This window comes from Dama dama, chromosome 30, assembly GCF_033118175.1.
Source record: "Dama dama isolate Ldn47 chromosome 30, ASM3311817v1, whole genome shotgun sequence".
NCBI lineage: Eukaryota > Metazoa > Chordata > Mammalia > Artiodactyla > Cervidae > Dama > Dama dama.
The window spans coordinates 67,958,858-67,966,691 of NC_083710.1; the positions used below are offsets into that span (position 1 = coordinate 67,958,858).

General features: G+C 41.8%; 1 non-coding gene across 1 annotated transcript; it reads left to right on the forward strand.

Annotated features, from left to right (window-relative positions):
- The first annotated feature begins 6,944 nt into the window (after positions 1-6,944).
- Positions 6,945-7,029, forward strand: LOC133049763 (small nucleolar RNA SNORD86). Its single transcript, XR_009691452.1, has one exon. It is a non-coding gene; the product is annotated as a small nucleolar RNA SNORD86 (small nucleolar RNA).
- Positions 7,030-7,834: the final 805 nt, after the last annotated feature.

Consider the following 7,834-nt stretch of genomic DNA (forward strand, 5'->3'; position numbering starts at 1 on the left):
TGTAGTCTGCCATGTTCCTCTGTCCATGGGATTTCCCAGGCAAGAATACTGGAGTGGGTTACCATTTCATTCTCTAGAAAATTTTCCCAACGCCGAGATCTAACCCACATCACCTGCATTGGTAGGTGGATTCTTTAGCATGAGTCACCTGGGAAGCCCCAGGTAACAGGACGTGTGTATGATCAGTCCTGTCCCACTCTATGAGACCCCATGGACTGTAGTCTGCAAGGCTCCTCTGTCCATGGGATTTCCCAGGCAAGAATACTGGAGTGGTTTCCTCCTCCAGGGGTCTTCCCAAGCCAGGGATCATACCTACATCTCCTGCACCTCCTGAATTGCAGGCGAATTCCTTACTGCTGAGCCACTGGGGAAGCCCTAAACAGGGTAGAAAGCATCTATTTTTATAAGGTAGTTGGGGCAGAGGTCACTAATTTTTTATAGACTTAACTCTAAGTGGTTATTTTTAAAGTGCCCTGAGGAAACCAAGGTGGAAACTTAGACAAAGCATTCTAAACTCAAGCCCTTATCTAAATGTTCAGACTCGGTGTGAGTAGGATTATCATACTGAAAAATGCCTAGGCAGCAACTCAGAAGGAAGGTTGTTTTCTTCACAGATTGCTTTTCTCAAAGATAGTTTTTCTCATCACATGTCACCTTGCTTTCCCTGGAATGGGAATTCTAAGTGTTTTTGGCCAAGGAAACTAGGGGAAAAAAAACAGTATGAGTAAGGAAATAAAATTGCAACACAGCTGCTGGTACACACAGCATTTTTTCTAGCCAACAAGGTCACTGAAGTAGAAGTTCATGCCAGTTCTCTACTCCCCAAAGAATAACATACCCATATCAATTCCTGGGAGCTGTGCTAAGAAGAGTAACAGATTTTTTAATCTTGGCCTACCAGTACCATTTATACTTAAAATGTTATACAGTCCCAAAATTGTATCCAGAGAACAGGGCCTTCTGCACTTCAGACATTTGCAAATAATTTATGACAAAGCAACTTAGGGAAACCAAGTGGAAAGTGATTAAAAATAAAAGCCATATGATGTATCTACTGTTTCCAGAAGTTGAGGTTCTGTTTTTTTTTTTTTTTTTTTTTGCTGTTTGTGCCAGAAGGGAAGAGTCTCTTACGTTGATCTAGTAAGGTCTCAGCCAGCCAGCTTCTGCTTTGCCTGAGCCATGTAATATAAAGGATGTATAGGATGTGTTGATCAAACTGTTGGACTGGACTTCTGCCCCAAATTGCTGCTCTGTTCTTATCAACATAAGCCAACTGGGATCAAAGGGACTCCCCCCTGCCCCACACTTTATCCTTTTCTTGATGTTCAAAGGTCTAATCTGGAACCAGACAGAAAAATCCTGTTTAGACAACTTTCCTTTATTTTCTGACCCTCAGCCCTTAGTTCCATGTTGTACCTTTTAAGGGAATGCTCTTTTCACGAGAGTGAAGTGAATGAGAGAGATTTGTCCTATCTCCAGATGTAGTACTGATAATAATCTGGATAAATTTGAACTCTTCCATGGCTCTCCCTTAGGCTGACTTTATTGTGTGTCTTTCTATCAATTTGAAAAAACATAGCTCAGAACACTAATTAATTTAAATATTGCATATAAATTCTGAAATTGTAATTTCATGGATTTATATTAATAGTGAAGGTTTTCTGGAGCAGATAGAGAGCTGTAGCACATACCAAACTGTGATACTTTCTAAAATTTCAGTGATACCTCTCTGCTGAATTTTCTTGGACACAAGTACAGCTGGGTAGTTGTCAAGTAGATTGTATCTTTCTCTCTCAATCCAGTTTGTCACAACTCCTGGGGCAGTTTCTTATAACTTCCAAACTTAAAACCACCTCAAGTTTTGTACCCTACACTGCAGAGGGAAACCCTGACCTACTGAAATCAATTCACTTCAGTCGTTCAGTCGTGTCGACTCTTTGTGACCCCACGTACTGCAGCACGCCAGGCCTCCCTGTCCATCACCAACACCCGGAGTTTACTCAAACTCATGTCCACTGAGTCGATGATACCATCCAACCACCTCATCCTTTGTCATCCCCTTCTCCTCCCTCTTTCAATCTTTCCCAGCATCAGGGTCTTTTCAAATGTCAGTTCTTTGCATCAAGTGGCCCAAGTATTGGAGTTTCAGCTTCAACATCAGTCCTTCCAATGAATATTCAGGACTGGTTTCCTTTAGGATGGACTGGTTTGATCTCCTTGCAGTCCAAGAGACTTTCAAGAATCTTTTCCAACACCACAGTTCAGAAGCATCAATTCTTCGGCACTCAGCTTTCTTTATAGTCCAACTCTCACATCCATACATGACTACTGGAAAAACCATAGCCGTGACTAGATGGACCTTTGTTGGCAAAGTAATGTCTCTGCTTTTTAATATTCTGTCTAGATTGGCCATAACTTTTCTTCCAAGGAGTAAGCGTCTTTCAATTTCATGGCTGTAGTCACCATCTCCCAGAGGAGGCAATGGCGACCCACTCCAGTACTCTTGCCTATAGATCCCAGGGACAGAGGAGCCTGGTGGGCTTCCATGGGGTCGCACAGAGTCAGACACGACTGAAGTGACTTAGCAGCAGCAGCAACAGCAGTCAGCATCTGCAGTGATTTTGGAGCCCCCCAAAATAAAGTCTGACACTGTTTCCCCCTCTATTTGCCATGAAGTGATGGGACCGGATGTCTTGATTTAATTTTCTGATTGTTGAGCTTTAAGCCAACTTTTTCACTCTCCTCTTTCACTTTCATGAGGAAGAACAGGGTTCTATATAAACACAAAAATACCTGACCTATTCACTCTCAGATATAAAGAAGATAACTATAAAGCTGATACTTGCTAAATAAAAATTCTACTGAAGAGAGTGAAATTGAATAAACATTCAGAAGAGTGTTTCAAAGTAAGATAAACTGTTTTGAAAATTTGGTGATAGGAAAAAAACCAAAAATACATGGCAGCAGCAGAATAATAGTAACATGATGAGAATATAGAAAGTTAATGAGAAAAACAAGGGCAAGGGTCAATTATAAAATGTCTTGTATTTTATATTGAGGGCTTTGGCTTTTATCCAAAAGGCAGTAGAACTCTAGGTTTTAAATTCAAGGGTGATGAAATCAGATATAATTGAGTATAAAGCATTAACTTCTGGGTTAGAATATTTTGCAAAAGGCACCGATGGAAATGGAAATCCTTTTTGGAAGGTTCTGAAATAATCCAGGAACAAAACGATTTCTTAGACTAGAGTAATAGAAATGGTAATGGAAAGAAGGAACAGATGAGTGAAATTTTGAGGAGTTGTGAGTGTGATAAATGGAAGAGAATCCTAAATCTGTTTCCAGGTGTGGATAATTGGATAAGGATTCACTTTGAAGTTTCAATTTTAGTTGCTTAGAAGTTTTCTTTACTGACCTTCACTAAAATAAAACAGTGGAATAACCAGATCTTTCCATTTGGTCTGAAACATTCTGACGCATGCCCACAATAACTTGAACTTCAGAGTTGGAAGAGCTCCTTTCCTGTTTCATCTTCACCACTTGGGAACTACCTATACTTTCAGATTTGGTTGTTTGCATCCACCCTTGTTGGCCACATTGATATTAGAAGTGTCTAGTTTAGGGAGATATGTAAACTTAAGGATGGAAATAGGGAAACTGAAGTGAGATTTTCCCATTAAAAATTACGACTCAAGTTGTAGAGCAATTCAGTGAAGGTAAACTGCTCAGAGTTTTGTCGGATGAGATACAGTCTGGGAAAACAACTAGGAAATATCTGAGAAGAATTACCACTCAGATTTATTTTAAAATGTTTTAATTTGTGCTATACATTAACAGTATGAAAAGGCAAAATGATAGGATACTGAAAGAGGAACTCCCCAGGTCAGTAGTTGCCCAAAATGCTGCTGGAGATCAGTGGAGAAATAACTCCAGAAAGAATGAAGGGATGGATCCAAAGCAAAAACAATACCCAGTTGTGGATGTGACTGGTGATAGAAGCAAGGTCCGATGCTGTAAAGAGCAACATTGCGTAGGAACCTGGAGTGTTAGGTCCATGAATCAAGGCAAATTGGAAGTGGTCAAACAGGAGATGCCAAGAGTGAATGTCGACATTCTAGGAATCAGTGAACTAAAATGGACTGGAATGGGTGAATTTAACTCAGTTGACCATTATATCTCCTACTGTGGGCAGGATTCCCTTAGAAGAAATGGAGTAACCATAATGGTCAACAAAAGAGTCCGAAATACAGTACTTGGATGCAATCTCAGAAACGACAGAATGATATCTGTTCATTTCCAAGGCAAACCATTCAATATCACAGTAATCCAAGTTTATGCCCCAACCAGTAATGCTAAAGAAGCTGAAGTTGAACGATTCTATTAAGACCTGCAAGACCTTTTAGAACTAACACCCAAAAAGGATGTCCTTTTCTTTATAGGGGACTGGAATGCAAAAGTAGGAAGTCAAGAAACACCTGGAGTAACAGGCAAATTTGGCCTTGGAGTACAGAATGAAGCAGGGCAAAGGCTAATAGAGTTTGCAAAGAGAAAGCACTGGTCATAGGAAACACCCTCTTCCAACAACACAAGAGAAGACTCTATACATGGACATCACCAGATGGTCAACACCAAAATCAGATTGATTATATTCTTTGCAGTCAAAGATTGAGAAGCTCTATACAGTCAGCAAAAACAAGACCGGGAGCTGACTGTGGCTCAGATCATGAACTCCTTCTTGCCAAATTCAGACTTAAATTGAAGAAAGTAGGGACGACCACTGGACCATTCAGGTATGACCTAAATCAAATCCCTTATGACTATACATTGGAAGTGAGAAATAGATTTAAGGGACTAGATCTGATAGAGTGCCTGATGAACTATGGACAGAGGTTCATGACATTGTACAGGAGACAGGGATCAAGAGCATCCCCATGGAAAAGAAATGCAAAAAGGCAAAATGGTTGTCTGAGGAGGCCTTACAAGGCCTTACACAGGCCTTAGTTGTGAAAAGAACAGAAGCGAAAAGCAAAGGAGGAAAGGAAAGATATTCCCATTTGAATGCAGAGTTCGAAAGAATAGCAAGGAGAGATAAGGAAGCCTTCCTCAGCCATCAATGCAAAGAAATAGAGGAAAACAACAGAATGGGAAAAGACGAGATCTCTTCAAGAAAACTAAAGATACCAACGGAACATTTCATGCAAAGATGGGTTTGATAAAGGACAGAAATGGTGTGGACCTAACAGAAGCAGAAGATATTAAGAAGAGGTTGCAAAAATACATAGAAGAACTGTACAAAAAAGATCTTCACGACCCAGATAATCACGATGGTGTGATCACTGACCTAGGGCCAGACATCCTGGAATGTGAAGTCAAGTGGGCCTTAGAAAGCATCACTATGAACAAAGCTAGTGGAGTTGATGGAATTCCAGTTGAGCTATTTCAAATCCTGAAAGATGATGCTGTGAAAGTGCTGCACCCAATATGCCAGCAAATTTGGAAAACTCAGCAGTGGCCATAGGACTGGAAAAGGTCAGTTTTCATTCCAATCCCAAGGAAAGGCAATCCCACAGAATGCTCAAGGTAGCACACAATTATACTCATTTCACACGCTAGTAAAGTAATGCTCAAAATTCTCCAAGCCAGGCTTCAACAATATGTGAACTGTGAACTTCCAGATGTTCAAGCTGGTTTTAGAAAAGGCAGAGGAATCAGAGATCAAATTGCCAACATGTGCTGGATCATCAAAAAGCAAGAGAGTTCCAGAAAAACATCTATTTCTGCCTTATTGACTGTGCCAAAGACTTTGACTGTGTGGATCACAATAAACTGGAAAATTCTGAAAGAGATGGGAATACCAGACCACCTGATTTGCCTCTTGAGAAACCTGTATGCAGGTCAGGAAGCAACATTTAAAACTGGACCTGGAACAACAGACTGGTTCCATATAGGAAGAGGAGTACGTCAAGGTTGTATATTGTCACCTTGCCTATTTAACTTATATGCAGAGTACATCATGAGAAACGCTGGGCTTGAGGAAACACAAGCTGGAATCAAGATTGCCAGGAGAAATATCAATAACCTCAGATGTGCAGATGACAGCACCCTTATGGCAGAAAGTGAAGAGTAACTAAAAAGCCTCTTGATGAAAGTGAAAGAGGAGAGTGAAAAAGTTGGCTTAAAGCTCAACATTCAGAAAACTAAGATCATGGCATCTGGTCCCATCACTTCATGGCAAATAGATGGGGAAACAGTGTCAGACTTTATTTTTTTTGGCTCCAAAATCACTGCAGATGGTGACTGCAGCCATGAAATTAAAAGACGCTTACTCCTTGGAAGGGAAGTTATGACCAGCCTAGATAGCATATTAAAAAGCAGAGACATTACTTTGCCAACAAAGGTCTGTCTGGTCAAGGCTATGGTTTTTCCAGTGGTCATGTGTGGTGTGAGAGTTGGACTGTGAAGAAAGCTGAGCACCGAAGAATTGATGCTTTTGAACTGTGGTGTTGGAGAAGACTTGAGAGTCCCTTGGACTGCAAGGAGATCCAACCAGTCCACCCTAAAGGAGATCAGTTCTGAGTGTTCATTGGAAGGACTGATGTTGAAACTGAAACTCCAATACTTTGGCTACCTCATGCGAAGAGTTGACTCACTGGAAATGACCCTGATGCTGGGAAGGATTGGGGGCAGGAGGAGAAGGGGACGACAGAGCATGAGATGGCTGGATGGCATCACCGACTCAATGGACATGAATTTGAGTAAACTCCGGGAGTTGGTGATGGACAGGGAGGCCTGGCGTGCTGCGATTCATGGGGTCACAAAGAGTCGGACATGACTGAGCAACTGAACTGATACTTTAAAATGAATAAAATTAGGAAAAACGTAGATATGTTATGGATGTGGTTTATGCAAAGACAACTCAGTTATTCAGAGAATATTTTAAAGAAAAAGGCTTAGCTTTCCTTTAAGAGACTAGTGAATATACAGGCCTCTGCTATGGGGGTGATGGCCAGTCCTGGTGTCTGAGTGATTCCCTGGGCCCAGCAAAGGGACCAAGTTTCCAGAGCCTTGAAGACAAGGGGTAGCACCCCAAAATATGGACTCATTTTCCACTCTACCTTCATTGGCCGAGCAGCTGCCAGGAACAAAGGTCGCATCTCCCGATACCTGGCAAACAAATGCAGTATTGCCTCACGAATCGATTGCTTCTCTGAGGTGCCCGCCAGTGTGTTTGGGGAGAAGCTTCGAGAACAAGTTGAGGAGCGGCTGTCCTTCTATGAGACTGGAGAGACTCCCCGAAAGAATCTGGATGTCATGAAGGAGGCAATGGTTCAGGCAGAGGAAGCGGCTGCTGAGATTACTAGGAAGCTCGAGAAACAGGAGAAGAAACGCTTGAAGAAGGAAAAGAAAAGGCTGGCTGCAATTGCCCTGGCTTCAGAAAATAGCAGTGCCCTGGAGGAGTGTGAGGAGACAAGTGAAAGACCCAAAAAGAAGAAAAAGCAAAAGCCCCAGGAGGCTCTTCAGGAGAATGGAGTGGAAGACCCATCTGTCTCTTTTTCCAAACCCAAAAAAAAGAAATCTTTTTCCAAGGAAGAGCTAGTTAGTAGTGATCTTGAAGAGACAGCCGGTACTGGAAGTCTTCCCAAGAGGAAGAAATCTTTTCCCAAAGAGGAAACAGTTACTGACCCTGATGAGTCAGAAAACAAGACAGTCCCCAAGAAAAAGCGGAAATTGTCCAAGGAGGAGCCACTCAGCAGTGGACCTGAAGAGGCTGCTGCCAGCAAGAGCAGTGGCTCCAAGAAAAAGAAAAAGCTCCGAAAGCTCTCCCAGGAAAGTT